This window comes from Arachis stenosperma, chromosome 1, assembly GCF_014773155.1.
Source record: "Arachis stenosperma cultivar V10309 chromosome 1, arast.V10309.gnm1.PFL2, whole genome shotgun sequence".
Lineage (NCBI taxonomy): Eukaryota > Viridiplantae > Streptophyta > Magnoliopsida > Fabales > Fabaceae > Arachis > Arachis stenosperma.
This window is the reverse complement of record NC_080377.1, coordinates 88,091,170-88,107,186: the sequence shown is the minus strand read 5'-3', so window position 1 is coordinate 88,107,186 and position 16,017 is coordinate 88,091,170. Positions and strand designations below refer to the sequence as shown.

At 38.5% G+C, this 16,017-nt stretch overlaps 2 non-coding genes across 2 annotated transcripts; both read left to right on the top strand.

Annotated features, from left to right (window-relative positions):
* The first annotated feature begins 1,026 nt into the window (after positions 1–1,026).
* Positions 1,027–1,134, top strand: LOC130951413 (small nucleolar RNA R71). The gene has a single exon (XR_009073965.1). It is a non-coding gene; the product is annotated as a small nucleolar RNA R71 (small nucleolar RNA).
* Positions 1,135–6,701: 5,567 nt separating this feature from the next.
* LOC130951406 (small nucleolar RNA R71) lies at positions 6,702–6,809 on the top strand. Its single transcript, XR_009073964.1, has one exon. It is a non-coding gene; the product is annotated as a small nucleolar RNA R71 (small nucleolar RNA).
* Positions 6,810–16,017: the final 9,208 nt, after the last annotated feature.

The window sequence follows — 16,017 nt, the reverse complement described above, 5'->3', positions numbered from 1 at the left end:
TCCAAATAACTTGTCATTTAGCTTCATGATTGCTCCAAGGTATTTAGCAACTTGCTCTTCAGTGACATACTCATCCTCTTCAGAGGAAGAATACTCATCAGAGCTCATGAAAGGCAGAAGTAAGTCCAATGGAATCTCTATGGTCTCATTTTGAGCCTTAGATTCCCATTGTTCCTCATTGAGGAACTCAGAGGAGATTGGTACACGCCCACTGAGGTCTTCCTCAGTGGCGTCCTCCTCCTCTCTTTCCTCTCCATATTCGGCCATGTCTATGGCTTTGCACTCTCCTTTTGGATTTTCTTCTGTATTACTTGGGAGAGTACTAGGAGGGAGTTCAGTAATTTTCTTGCTCAGCTGTCCCACTTGTCCTTCCAAATTTCTAATGGAGGACCTTGTTTCATTCATGAAACTTTGAGTGGTCTTTATTAGATCAGAGACCATTGTTGCTAAGTCAGAAGTATTCTGCTTAGAACTCTCTGTCTGTTGCTGAGAAGATGATGGAAAAGGCTTGCCATTGCTAAACCTGTTTCTTCCACCATTATTGTTATTGAAACCTTGTTGAGGTCTCTCTTGATTCTTCCATGAGAGATTTGGGTGATTTCTCCATGAAGAATTATAGGTGTTTCCATAGGGTTCTCCTAGGTAATTCACCTCTTCCATGGAAGGGTTCTCAGGATCATAAGCTTCTTCCTCAGATGAAGCTTCCTTAGTACTGCCAGGTGCATTTTGCATTCCAGACAGACTTTGAGAGATCAAGTTGACTTGTTGAGTCAATATCTTGTTCTGAGCCAGTATGGCGTTCAGAGTGTCAATCTCAAGAACTCCTTTCTTCTAACTAGTCCCATTGTTCACAGGATTCCTTTCAGAAGTGTACATGAATTGGTTATTTGCAACCATTTCAATCAATTCTTGAGCTTCTGCAGGCGTCTTCTTCAGATGAAGAGATCCTCCAGCAGAGCTATCCAAAGACATCTTGGATAGTTCAGAGAGACCATCATAGAAAATACCTATGATGCTCCATTCAGAAAGCATGTCTGAAGGACATCTTCTGATTAATTGTTTGTATCTTTCCCAAGCTTCATAGAGGGATTCTCCATCCTTCTGTCTGAAGGTTTGGACTTCCACTCTAAGCTTACTCCATCTTTGTGGTGGAAAGAACTTTGCCAAGAAGGCATTGACTAGCTTTTCCCAAGAGTCCAGGCTTTCTTTAGGTTGAGAATCCAACCATATTCTAGCTCTGTCTCTTACAGCAAAAGGGAATAGCATCAGTCTATAGACCTCAGGGTCTACCCCATTAGTCTTGACTGTGTCACAGATTTGCAAGAATTCAGCTAAGAACTGATGAGGATCTTCCATTGGAAGTCCATGGAACTTGCAATTCTGTTGCATTAGAGAAACTAATTGAGGCTTAAGCTCAAAGTTGTTTGCTCCAATGGCAGGGATAGAGATACTTCTCCCATAGAAATCAGGAGTAGGTGCAGTGAAGTCACCCAGCACCTTCCTTGCATTGTTGGCATTGTTGTTGTTTTCGGCTGCCATGTGTTCTTCTTCCTTGAAGAATTCGGTCAGGTCCTCTAAAGAGAGTTGTGCTTTAGCTTCTCTTAGCTTTCGCTTCAAGGTCCTCTCAGGTTCAGGGTCAGCTTCAACAAGAATGCCTTTGTCTCTGCTCCTGCTCATAAGAAAGAGAAGAGAACAAGAGAATGTGGAATCCTCTATGTCACAGTATAGAGATTCCTTGAAGTGTTAGAGGAAAAGAGAAATAGAAAGAAGAAGGAGAAGAAGAATTCGAACTTTAATTAGATAAGGTTCGAATTGTGCATTTAGAAGGAGTGGTACTCCATAAATAGAAGGATGTGGGAAGGAGGGAAGAGAATTTTCGAAAATTCAATTAAAAGATTTTGAAAACATTTTGAAAAATAGTCTTTAATTTTCGAAAACTGAGAAAAAAATGATTTTTGAAAAAGATTTTGGAATCAGAAATTAAAAAGATATGATTGAAAATTATTTTGAAAAAGATGTGATTAAAAAGATATGATTGGTTAAAAAAAATTGTGATTGAGAAGATATGATTTGAAAACAATTTTAAAAGATATGATTTGAAAACAATTTTAAAAGATATGATTTTAAAAAAAAATTTGATGGCTTGCCTAACAAGAAAAGATATGATTCAAACATAAAACCTTTCTTAATAGAAAAGGCAAAAAATGTTCAATCAAATCATTAATTGTTAGTAAGTATCTTTGAAAAAGGAAAGAAATTGATTTTGAAAACATTTGATTGAAAAGATATGATTTGAAAAAGATTTGGTTTTGAAAAACTTTGAAAACTTGAAAAAAAAATTGATTTGAAAACAAAATCTTCCCCTAGCACCATCCTGGCGTTAAACGCCCAGAATGGTATACATTCTGGCGTTTAACGCCCAAAATGCACCCTTTTTGGGCGTTAAACGCCCAACCAGGTACCCTGGCTGGCGTTTAAACGCCAGTCTGCCTTCTTCACTGGGCAATTTTGAATGCCCAGCTTTTTCTGTATAATTCCTCTGCAGTATGTTCTGAATCTTCAATTCCTTGTATTATTGACTTGAGAAGACACAAATAAAAAAATATTTTGGATTTTTAATAATCAAATGCAACAAGAATCAAATAACAATGCATGCAAGACACCAAACTTAGCAGTTTGTGTACTACTGACACTATATGAGACACAGAAACACACAAGCCAAAAGAATTCAAGATCAAAACAAAGAAATACATGCATGGATTCGAAAAGTATAACAAAAACATGCATTTGACACCAAACTTAAGATGAGACACTAGACTTAAGCAAGAAACATCAATATTTTTGGTTTTTTTGTGATTTTGTAATTTTTTGTGTTTTTCGAAAATTAAGTGGAAAAAGATATCAAATTCTTAATGAGAATTCCAGGAATCAGTGCAATGCTAGTCTAAGACTCCGGTCCAGGAATTAGACATGGCTTCACAGCCAGCCAAGCTTTCAAAGAAAGCTTCGGTCCAAAACACTAGACATGACCAAAGGTCAGCCAAGCCTTAGCAGATCACTGCTCCAAAAGCAAGATTGATTAAAATCAACAAGCTCTTGTGGTGATAAGTTGAAACCTCGGTCCAATCAGATTAGACATGGCTTCTCAGCCAGCCAGATTTCAACAAATCATCATGAAACTCTAGAATTCATCTTCAAGAATTTCGAAAAATAAATACCTAATCTAAGCAACAAGATGAACCGTCAGTTGTCCAAACTAGAACAATCCCAGGCATTGTTACCAAAAGCTTGCTCAAAACTTGAACAATCCCCGGCAACGGCGCCAAAAACTTGGTGCGCGAAATTGTGAACAATACTTTTCACAACTCTCATAATCCCTGGTCATGAACTCCAAAAACTTGGTGGTTCAATTCCATGGCATTACACAACTTCGCACAACTAACCAGCAAGTGCACTGGGTCGTCCAAGTAATACCTTACGTGAGTAAGGGTCGATCCCACGGAGATGTTAGCATTGAAGCAAGCTATGGTCATCTTGTAAATCTTAGTCAGGTAAACTCAAATGTGTATGATGATGAATGAAAATAATATAAAGATAAAGATAGTGATACTTATGTATATCATTGGTGTAAGAGCTTCAGACAAGTGTATGAAGATGCCTTCCCTTCCGTCTCTCTGCTTTCCTACTGCCTTCATCCAATCCTTCTTACTCCTTTCCATGGCAAGCTCGTGTAGGGTTTCACTGTTGTCAGCAGCTACCTCCCATCCTCGCAGTGAAAGCTAATGCACGCACTCTGTCACAGTACTGCCAATCACCGGTTTGGTTCCCTCCCCTACCGGAATAGAATCCCTCTTTTGCGTCTGTCACTAACGCCCAGTAGGTTACAGGTTTGAAGCACGTCACAGTCATTCAGTCATTGAATCCTACTCAGAATACCACAGACAAGGTTAGACCTTCCTGATTCTCTTGAATGCTGCCATCAAGTCCTGCCTATACCACGAAGACTCTGATCTCACGGAATGGTTGGCTCGTTTGTCAGGCGAGCACTCGGTTGTCAGGCGATCAACCATGCATCGTGCAATCGGGAATCCAAGAGATATTCACTAAGCCTCAGATGCTTGTAGAACAAGAATGGTTGTCAGTCACCTTGTTCATGAGTGAGAATGGTGATGGGCGTCAATCATCACCTTCATCATGTTGAAGAACAAGTGATATCTTGGACAAAGAACAAGCGGAATTGAATGGAAGAACAATAGTAATTGCATTAATACTCGAGGTACAGCAGAGCTCCACACCTTAATCTATGGTGTGTAGAAACTCCACCGTTGAAAATACATAAGAACAGGGTCTAGGCATGGCCGAATGGCCAGCCTCCCAAAGAAATGAGGAAGAGGGAGAAGGTGGTGTGTTCGGCCAAGAAGGGTAAGAAAGGGTGTTTAGGTTGTGTGAAAATGAAGAGTTGAAGAAGGGTATTTATAGGAGAGAGGGGGGTAAAGGTTCTTGGGGAAGAGGTATTGAGGTGATTGGTGAATGGGGAAGAAGAGAGAGTGATGGTGGGGTCCTGTGGGTCCACAGATCCTGTGGTGTCAAGGAAAAGTCATCCCTGCACCAAATGTTGCTCAAAATCACGTTTTGAGCTATTTCTGGCGTTAAACGCCGGGCTGGTGCCCATTCCTGGCATTTAACGCCAGGTTGTTGCCCTTTACTGGCGTTTAACGCCAGTCTGGTGCCCCTTTCTGGCGTTAAACGCCCAGAATGGTGCCAGACTGGGCGTTAAACGCCCAACAGCTAGCATTACTGGCGTTTGAACGCCAGCTTCTTCTCCTCCAGGGTGTGCTGTTTTTCTTCCTGTTTTTCATTTTGTTTTTGCTTTTTTTCATTGTTTTTGTGACTTCTTATGATCATCAACCTACAAAAAAGATAAAATAACAAAAGAAAATAGTTAACTATAAAACATTGGGTTGCCTCCCAACAAGCGCTTCTTTAATGTCATTAGCTTGACAGAGGACTCTCATGGAGCCTCAGAAATACTCAGAGCCGTGTGGGAACCTCCCAACACCAAACTTAGAGTTGAATGTGGGGGTTCAACACCAAACTTAGAGTTTGGTTGTGGCCTCCCAACACCAAACTTAGAGTTTGACTGTGGGGGCTCTGCTTGGCTCTGTTATGAGAGAAGCTCTTCATGCTTCCTCTCCATGATGATAGAGGGATGTCCTTGGGCCTTAAACACCAAGGATTCTTCATTCACTTGAATGATTAACTCTCCTCTATCACCATCAATCACAGCCTTGCTGTGGCTAGGAAGGGTCTGCCAAGGATGATGGATTCATCCATGCACTTCCCAGTCTCTAGGACTATGAAATCAGTAGGGATGTAATGGTCTTCAATCTTCACCAAAACATTCTCTACAAGTCCATGAGCTTGTTTTCTTGAATTGTCTGCCATCTCTAATGAGATTCTTGCAGCTTGCACCTCAAGATCCCTAATTTCTCCATTACAGAGAGGGGCATGAGGTTTACACTTGACCCTAAGTCACACAAGGCCTTCTTGAAGGTCATGGTGCCTATGGTACAAGGTATAGAAAACTTCCCAGGATCTTGCCTCTTTTGAGGCAGTTTCTGCCTAGACAAGTCATCCAGTTCTTTGGTGAGCAAAGGTGGTTCATCCTCCCAAGTCTCATTTCCAAATAACTTGTCATTTAGCTTCATGATGCTCCAAGGTATTTAGCAACTTGCTCTTCAGTGACATACTCATCCTCTTCAGAGGAAGAATACTCATCAGAGCTCATGAAAGGCAGAAGTAAGTCCAATGGAATCTCTATGGTCTCATTTTGAGCCTTAGATTCCCATTGTTCCTCATTGAGGAACTCAGAGGAGATTGGTACACGCCCACTGAGGTCTTCCTCAGTGGCGTCCTCCTCCTCTCTTTCCTCTCCATATTCGGCCATGTCTATGGCTTTGCACTCTCCTTTTGGATTTTCTTCTGTATTACTTGGGAGAGTACTAGGAGGGAGTTCAGTAATTTTCTTGCTCAGCTGTCCCACTTGTCCTTCCAAATTTCTAATGGAGGACCTTGTTTCATTCATGAAACTTTGAGTGGTCTTTATTAGATCAGAGACCATTGTTGCTAAGTCAGAAGTATTCTGCTTAGAACTCTCTGTCTGTTGCTGAGAAGATGATGGAAAAGGCTTGCCATTGCTAAACCTGTTTCTTCCACCATATTGTTATTGAAACCTTGTTGAGGTCTCTCTTGATTCTTCCATGAGAGATTTGGGTGATTTCTCCATGAAGAATTATAGGTGTTTCCATAGGGTTCTCCTAGTAATTCACCTCTTCCATGGAAGGGTTCTCAGGATCATAAGCTTCTTCCTCAGATGAAGCTTCCTTAGTACTGCCAGGTGCATTTTGCATTCCAGACAGACTTTGAGAGATCAAGTTGACTTGTTGAGTCAATATCTTGTTCTGAGCCAGTATGGCGTTCAGAGTGTCAATCTCAAGAACTCCTTTCTTCTAACTAGTCCCATTGTTCACAGGATTCCTTTCAGAAGTGTACATGAATTGGTTATTTGCAACCATTTCAATCAATTCTTGAGCTTCTGCAGGCGTCTTCTTCAGATGAAGAGATCCTCCAGCAGAGCTACCAAAGACATCTTGGATAGTTCAGAGACCATCATAGAAAAATACCTATGATGCTCCATTCAGAAGCATGTCTGAAGGACATCTTCTGATTAATTGTTTGTATCTTTCCCAAGCTTCATAGAGGGATTCTCCATCCTTCTGTCTGAAGGTTTGGACTTCCACTCTAAGCTTACTCCATCTTTGTGGTGGAAAGAACTTTGCCAAAAGGCATTGACTAGCTTTTCCCAAGAGTCCAGGCTTTCTTTAGGTTGAGAATCCAACCATATTCTAGCTCGTCTCTTACAGCAAAAGGAATAGCATCAGTCTATAGACCTCAGGGTCTACCCCATTAGTCTTGACTGTGTCACAGATTTGCAAGAATTCAGCTAAGAACTGATGAGATCTTCCATTGGAAGTCCATGGAACTTGCAATTCTGTTGCATTAGAGAAACTAATTGAGGCTTAAGCTCAAAGTTGTTTGCTCCAATGGCAGGGATAGAGATACTTCTCCCATAGAAATCAGGAGTAGGTGCAGTGAAGTCACCCAGCACCTTCCTTGCATTGTTGGCATTGTTGTTTTTTTTCGGCTGCCATGTGTTCTTCTTCCTTGAAGAATTCGGTCAGGTCCTCTAAAGAGTTGTGCTTTAGCTTCTCTTAGCTTTCGCTTCAAGGTCCTCTCAGGTTCAGGGTCAGCTTCAACAAGAATGCCTTTGTCTCTGCTCCTGCTCATAAGAAAGAGAAGAGAACAAGAGAATGTGGAATCCTCTATGTCACAGTATAGAGATTCCTTGAAGTGTTAGAGGAAAAGAGAAATAGAAAGAAGAAGGAGAAGAAGAATTCGAACTTTAATTAGATAAGGTTCGAATTGTGCATTTAGAAGGAGTGGTACTCCATAAATAGAAGGATGTGGGAAGGAGGGAAGAGAATTTTCGAAAATTCAATTAAAAGATTTTGAAAACATTTTGAAAAATAGTCTTTAATTTTCGAAAACTGAGAAAAAAATGATTTTTGAAAAAGATTTTGGAATCAGAAATTAAAAAGATATGATTGAAATTATTTTGAAAAAGATGTGATTAAAAGATATGATTGGTTAAAAAAAATTGTGATTGAGAAGATATGATTTGAAAACAATTTTAAAAGATATGATTTGAAAACAATTTTAAAAGATATGATTTTAAAAAAAAATTTGATGGCTTGCCTAACAAGAAAAGATATGATTCAAACATAAAACCTTTCTTAATAGAAAAGGCAAAAAATGTTCAATCAAATCATTAATTGTTAGTAAGTATCTTTGAAAAAGGAAAGAAATTGATTTTGAAAACATTTGATTGAAAAGATATGATTTGAAAAAGATTTGGTTTTGAAAAACTTTGAAAACTTGAAAAAAAAATTGATTTGAAAACAAAATCTTCCCCTAGCACCATCCTGGCGTTAAACGCCCAGAATGGTATACATTCTGGCGTTTAACGCCCAAAATGCACCCTTTTTGGGCGTTAAACGCCCAACCAGGTACCCTGGCTGGCGTTTAAACGCCAGTCTGCCTTCTTCACTGGGCAATTTTGAATGCCCAGCTTTTTCTGTATAATTCCTCTGCAGTATGTTCTGAATCTTCAATTCCTTGTATTATTGACTTGAGAAGACACAAATAAAAAAATATTTTTGGATTTTTAATAATCAAAATGCAACAAGAATCAAATAACAATGCATGCAAGACACCAAACTTAGCAGTTTGTGTACTACTGACACTATATGAGACACAGAAACACACAAGCCAAAAGAATTCAAAGATCAAAACAAAGAAATACATGCATGGATTCGAAAGTATAACAAAACATGCATTTGACACCAAACTTAAGATGAGACACTAGACTTAAGCAAGAAACATCAAATATTTTTGGTTTTTTTGTGATTTTGTAATTTTTTTGTGTTTTTCGAAAATTAAGTGGAAAAAGATATCAAATTCTTAATGAGAATTCCAGGAATCAGTGCAAGCTAGTCTAAGACTCCGGTCCAGGAATTAGACATGGCTTCACAGCCAGCCAAGCTTTCAAAGAAAGCTTCGGTCCAAAACACTAGACATGACCAAAGGTCAGCCAAGCCTTAGCAGATCACTGCTCCAAAAGCAAGATTGATTAAAATCAACAAGCTCTTGTGGTGATAAGTTGAAACCTCGGTCCAATCAGATTAGACATGGCTTCTCAGCCAGCCAGATTTCAACAAATCATCATGAAACTCTAGAATTCATCTTCAAGAATTTCGAAAAATAAAACCTAATCTAAGCAACAAGATGAACCGTCAGTTGTCCAAACTAGACAATCCCAGGCATTGTTACCAAAAGCTTGCTCAAAACTTGAACAATCCCCGGCAACGGCGCCAAAAACTTGGTGCGCGAAATTGTGAACAATACTTTTCACAACTCTCATAATCCCTGGTCATGAACTCCAAAACTTGGTGGTTCAATTCCATGGCATTACACAACTTCGCACAACTAACCAGCAAGTGCACTGGGTCGTCCAAGTAATACCTTACGTGAGTAAGGGTCGATCCCACGGAGATGTTAGCATTGAAGCAAGCTATGGTCATCTTGTAAATCTTAGTCAGGTAAACTCAATGTGTATGATGAATGAAAATAATATAAAGATAAAGATAGTGATACTTATGTATATCATTGGTGTAAGAGCTTCAGACAAGTGTATGAAGATGCCTTCCCTTCCGTCTCTCTGCTTTCCTACTGCCTTCATCCAATCCTTCTTACTCCTTCCATGGCAAGCTCGTGTAGGTTTCACTGTTGTCAGCAGCTACCTCCCATCCTCGCAGTGAAGCTAATGCACGCACTCTGTCACAGTACTGCCAATCACCGGTTTGGTTTCCCTCCCCTACCGAATAGAATCCCTCTTTTGCGTCTGTCACTAACGCCCATAGGTTACAGTTTTGAAGCACGTCACAGTCATTCAGTCATTGAATCTACTCAGAATACCACAGACAAGGTTAGACCTTCCTGATTCTCTTGAATGCTGCCATCAAGTCCTGCCTATACCACGAAGACTCTGATCTCACGGAATGGTTGGCTCGTTTGTCAGGCGAGCACTCGGTTGTCAGCGATCAACCATGCATCGTGCAATCGGGAATCCAAGAGATATTCACTAAGCCTCAGATGCTTGTAGAACAAGAATGGTTGTCAGTCACCTTGTTCATGAGTGAGAATGGTGATGGGCGTCAATCATCACCTTCATCATGTTGAAGAACAAGTGATATCTTGGACAAAGAACAAGCGGAATTGGATGGAAGAACAATAGTAATTGCATTAATACTCGAGGTACAGCAGAGCTCCACACCTTAATCTATGGTGTGTAGAAACTCCACCGTTGAAAATACATAAGAACAGGGTCTAGGCATGGCCGAATGGCCAGCCTCCCAAAGAGGGTTCAATCATCAAAACATGATCAAAAGATCTCCTCTTTTTCTTCCTTTTTACAATAGTAAAAGGTCCTACTTATAGATAACTAGTAGCCTAAGGTGTACAAAGATGAGTAAATGACATAAAAATCCACTTCCGGGCCCACTTGGTGTGTGCTTGGGCTGAGCAATGAAGCATTTTCGTGTAGAGACTTTCCTTGGAGTTAAACGCCAGCTTTAGTGCCAGTTTGGGCGTTTAACTCCCAATTAGGTGCCAGTTCCGGCGTTTAACGCTGGAATTTCTTGAGGTGACTTTGAACGCCGGTTTGGGCCATCAAATCTTGGGCAAAGTATGGACTATTATATATTGCTGGAAAGCCCAGGATATCTACTTTCCAACGCCGTTGAGAGCGCGCCAATTGGGCTTCTGTAGCTCCAGAAAATCCACTTCGAGTGCAGGGAGGTCAGAATCCAACAGCATCTGCAGTCCTTTTGAGTCTCTGGATCAGATTTTTGCTCAGATCCCTCAATTTCAGCCAGAAAATACCTGAAATTTTCGAAAAACACACAAACTCATAGTAAAGTCCAGAAAAGTGAATTTTAACTAAAAACTAATAAAAATATACTAAAAACTAACTAAATCATACTAAAAACATACTAAAAATAATGCCAAAAAGCATACAAATTATCCGCTCATCAAGAACTAAAACATTAGCATGTCCTCATGCTAAGCTCAAGAGAACTAAAAGAGTGAATGGGAATGATAGAATGTATGAAATGCAACCTATCTATATGAATACAACTACATGCAAAAATGATTCTACCTACTTGGTTAAAAGTAAATAAGTTCTCCAAGACAAAAATAATTCAAATTCCACTAATTCAAATCATATAAAATAAAGACAAGTAAACTTGTAAGAAGATAGCTCATGAAAGCAGGGAACATAGAATCAAGCATTGAACCCTCACAGGAAGTGTATATCACTCTAATCTCTCAAGTGTCTAGGGTCAATCACTCTACTCTTCCCTAGTCATGCTTTCTAAACCTTGTTCTTCATCTAACCAATCAACAAATATTTAGCATACCAATGCAAACATCATGAGGTCTTTTTAGGGTTGTAATGGGGCTGAGGTAAAGGTAAGGATATATGTATGGCCAAGTGAGCTTTATAAAATGAATCCTTGATTAGTCAAAGATTTCACCTAACATATACATACTTTATACAATTTTAGAATACTTTACCTAACTACCCAAATTTTTCCCACTTTTGATGTTACATGCTCATGCATTAGTTTTAATTTTGTCCCAGGTGCATTGCTTTATTTTGCATTTAGGGAATTCTTTTGTATCCTCTTTATTCAAATACTGAATTATATTTTTTTTTGTTTTAATGCACATGGTAATTCAATTATTTTGATTTTACATGGGCATGTGATGAGCGGATAATTTATACGCTTTTTGGCATTGTTTTTAGGTAGTTTTTAGTAAGTTTAAGCTACTTTTAGGGATGTTTTCCTTAGTTTTTATGTTAAATTCACATGTCTGGACTTTACTATGAGTTTGTGTGTTTTTCTATGATTTCAGGTAAATTCTGACTGAAATTGAGGGATTTGAGCAAAACTCTGATAAAGGCTGACAAAAGGACTGCTGATGCTGTTGGATTCTGACCTCCCTGCACTCGAAATGGATTTTCTGGAGCTACAGAACTCTAAATGGCGCGCTCTCAACGGCGTTGGAAAGTAGACATCCAGGGCTTTCCAGCAATATATAATAGTCCATACTTTATTCGAAGAATGACGACGTAACTTGGCGTTAAACGCCAAGTTCATGCTGCTGTCTGGAGTTAAACGCCAGAAAAACGTCATGATCCGGAGTTGAACGCCAAAAACACGTCATAACTCAAAGTTCAACTCCAAGAGAAGCCTTAGCTCGTGTATTGATCAAGCTCAGCCCAAGCACACACCAAGTGGGCCCCGGAAGTGGATTTATGCATCAATTACTTACTCATGTAAACCCTAGAGCTAGTCTAGTATATAGGACCTCTTACTATTGTATTAGACATCTTTGGTCTCAGTTTGTTTTATTTCATCCTAGGAGATCATTGATCACGTTTTGGGGGCTGGCCATTCGGCCATGCCTGAACCCTTTGCTTATGTATTTTCAACGGTGGAGTTTCTGCACACCATAGATTAAGGGTGTGGAGCTCTGCTGTACCTCAAGTATTAATGAAGTTCTATTTTCTTTTATTCAAATCTCTCTTATTCTTATTCCAAGATATTCATTCGTACCCAAGAACATGATGAATGTGATGAGTTAGATAACCCTCATCATCATTCTCACTTATGAACGCGCGTGATTGACAACCACTTCCGTTCTACATGCAACAGAGCTTGAATGTGTATCTCTTAGATTCCCCAACAAAATCTTCGTGGTATAAGCTAGATAGATGGCGGCATTTATGAGGATCCGGAAAGTCCAACCTTGTCTGTGGTGTTCCGAGTAGGATCCTGGGAATCCGGAAAGTCTAACCTTGTCTGGTATTCCGATAGGATTCCGGTAATGACTGACTGTGACTGCTTCAAACTTGTAACCTGCTGGGCGTTAGTGACAAACGCAAAAGAGGGATTCTATTCCAGTAGGGGAGGGAACCAACCGGTGATTAGCCGTACTGTGACAGAGTGCGTGAGCATTAGTTTTCATTGCGAGGATGGGATGTAGCCATCAGCCATGGGTGATGCCTCCAGACTGGTTAGCTGTGCGAGTGACAGCCGCATAGGATATTTCCCCGAGAGGATTGAAAGTAGCCACAGCTGATGGTGAACCCCTATACAAAGCTTGCCATGGAAAGGAGTAAGAAGGATTGAGTAGAAGCAGTAGGAAGGCAGGCGTCCTTGAGCCATACAGCATCTTCATATACTTAACTGAAATTCCTATGCACTAATGAATCTACATAAGTACTCTATCCCTTTTATTATTTCTTATTTTATTATTAATTTTCGAAACCCATAAATCAATATTTAATCTGCCTAACTGAGATTTACAAGGTGACCATAGCTTGCTTCATACCAACAATCTCTGTGGATTCGACCCTTACTCACGTAAGGTTATTACTTGGACGACCCAGTACACTTGCTGGTTAGTTGAACGGGAGTTGTGAATTCCAATAAAGAAAATAAACAGTGCCCTAAGAGTAAATACATACTAAAGCTCAAAAGATAGTAATCACAATTTCGTCCACCAAGTTTTTGGCGCCGTTGCCGGGGATTGTTCGAGTATGGACAACTGACGGTTCATCTTGTTGCTCAGATTAGGTAATTTTCTTTACAAAAATCTTTTTCAAAATTTTTCTTTTATTTTTCGTTTTTCTTAACTTTATTTTCGAAAAAATTAAAATAAAAATACAAAAAAAATTAGAAAATCATAAAAATAAAAAATATTTTGTGTTTCTTGTTTGAGTCTTGTGTTAATTTTAAGTTTGGTGTCAATTGCATGCTTTTAAAATTTTTCTTGCATTTTTTCGAAAATCCCATGCATTCATAGTGTTCTTCATGATCTTCGAGTTGTTCTTGACAAGTCTTCTTGTTTGATCTTGATGATTTCTTGCTTTGTGTCTTTTCATGTTTTTCATGTGCATTTTTGCATTCATATTTTCCATGCATTAAAGATTTCTATGTTTGGTGTCTTGCATGTTTTCTTTGCATCAAAAATTTTTCAAAATTATGTTCTTGATGTTCATCATGATCTTCAAAGTGTTCTTTGTGTTCATCTTGACATTCATAGCATTCTTGCATGCATCTTGTGTCTTGATCCAAAATTTTCATGTTTTGGGTCATTCTTGTGTTTTTTTCTTTAAAAATTTAAAAATCAAAAATATCTTTTCCTTATTTTCCTCCAAAATTTCGAAATTTTGGGTTGACTTGGTCAAAAAATTTTCAAAAATTAGTTGTTTCTTACAAGTCAAGTCAAAATTTCAATTTTAAAAATCTTATCTTTTCAAAATCTTTTTCAAAAATCATATCTTTTTCATTTTTTTTCTATTTTTCGAAAATTTCAAAAATTATTTTTCAAAATATTTTCAAAATCTTTTTCTTATCTTTCTATCATTTTTTTCGAAAATATGCTAACAATTAATGTGATTGATTCAAAAATTTGAAGTTTGTTACTTTCTTGTTAAGAAAGGTTCAATCTTTAATTTCTAGAATCTTATCTTGTAGTTTCTTGTTAGTTAAGTAATTTTAAAAATTAAATCTTTTTCAAAATATCTTTTTCTTAAAAATCTTTTTATCTTTTTATCTTTTTAAGTTTACCTTTTTCAAAATTTGATTTCAAAATATCTTATCTAACCTCTTATCTTCTTATCTTTTTCAAATTTGATTTCAAATTTTTTTTCAATCAACTAACTAACTTTTTGTTTATTTCTTATCTTTTTCAAAACCACCTAACTACCTCTCTCTCTTCTATTTTCAAAAATATCTATCTCTTTTTCAAAAATTCTTTTTAATTGTTTCAAATTTTAATTTCAATTTAATTCATCTTTAATTTTCAAAAATACTAACCCCTTTTTCAAAAATTATTTTCGAATTCTTCTCCCTCTCTTCTCTTCTTCTATTTAATTAATTAATTACTAACACTTCTCTTCACCTCTCTTCATCTAAAAATCCGAATCCTCCATCTCCATTCTTCTACCCCTTTCTTCTTCTACTAACATAAAGGAATCTCTATACTGTGACATAGAGGATTCCTCTTTCTTTTCTTGTTTCTTCTCCTTCATATGAGCAGGAACAGGGAAAAAGGCACTCTTGTTGAAATTGATCCAGAACCTGAAAGGACTCTGAAGAGAAAATTAAGAGAAGCTAAATTACAACAATCCAGAAACAACCTTTCAGAAATTTTCGAACAAGAGAAGGAGATGGCCGAAAATAATAATAATAATGCAAGGAGAATGCTTGGTGACTTCACAAAACCAACGTCCCAGTTTGATGGAAGAAGCATCTCCATTCCTGCCATTGGAGCCAATACTTTGAGCTTAAGCCTCAACTAGTGCTTTAATGCAACAAAACTGCAAGTTTTATGGACTTCCATCTGAATCCTTATCAGTTTTTAACTGAATTCTTGCAGATCTGTGAGACTGTAAAGACGAATGGAGTTGATCCTGAAGTCTACAGACTCATGCTTTTCCCTTTTGCTGTTAGAGACAGAGCTAGAATATGGTTGGATTCACAACCCAAGGATAGCCTGGACTCATGGGATAAGCTGGTCACTGCCTTCTTGGATAAATTCTTTCCTCCTCAAAAGCTGAGCAAGCTGAGAGTGGATGTTCAAACCTTCAAACAAAAAGATGGTGAATCCCTCTATGAAGCTTGGGAAAGCTATAAGCAGCTGACCAAAAGATGTCCATCTGACATGTTTTCAGAATGGACCATATTAGACATATTCTATTATGGTCTCTCTGAATTTTCGAAAATGTCACTAGACCATTCTGCAGGTGGATCTATTCACCTGAAAAACGCCTGAAGAGGCTCAAGAACTCATTGACTGGTTGCAAACAACCAGTTTATGTACACCTCTGAGAGGAATTCCGTGAATAATGGGGTACCTCAGAAGAAAGGAGTTCTTGAAATTGATGCTGAATGCCATATTGGCTCAGAACAAAGTGTTGACTCAACAGGTCAACATGATCTCTCAAAATCTGAATGGATTGCAACATGCATCCATCAGTACTAGAGAGGCAGCTTCTGAAGAAGCTTATGATCCTGAGAACCCGCCATGGCAGAGGTTAATTACATGGGTGAACCTTATGGAAACACCTATAACTCATCATGGAGAAATCATCCTAATTTCTCCTGAAGGATCAAAAAACCTCAACAAGGTTTTAACAATGGTGGACGTAATAGGCTAGGCAATAGCAAGCCATATCCATCATCTTCTCAGCAACAGACAGAGAATTCTGAACAAAACAATTCTAATTTAGCAAATATAGTCTCTGATCTGTCAAAGGCCACT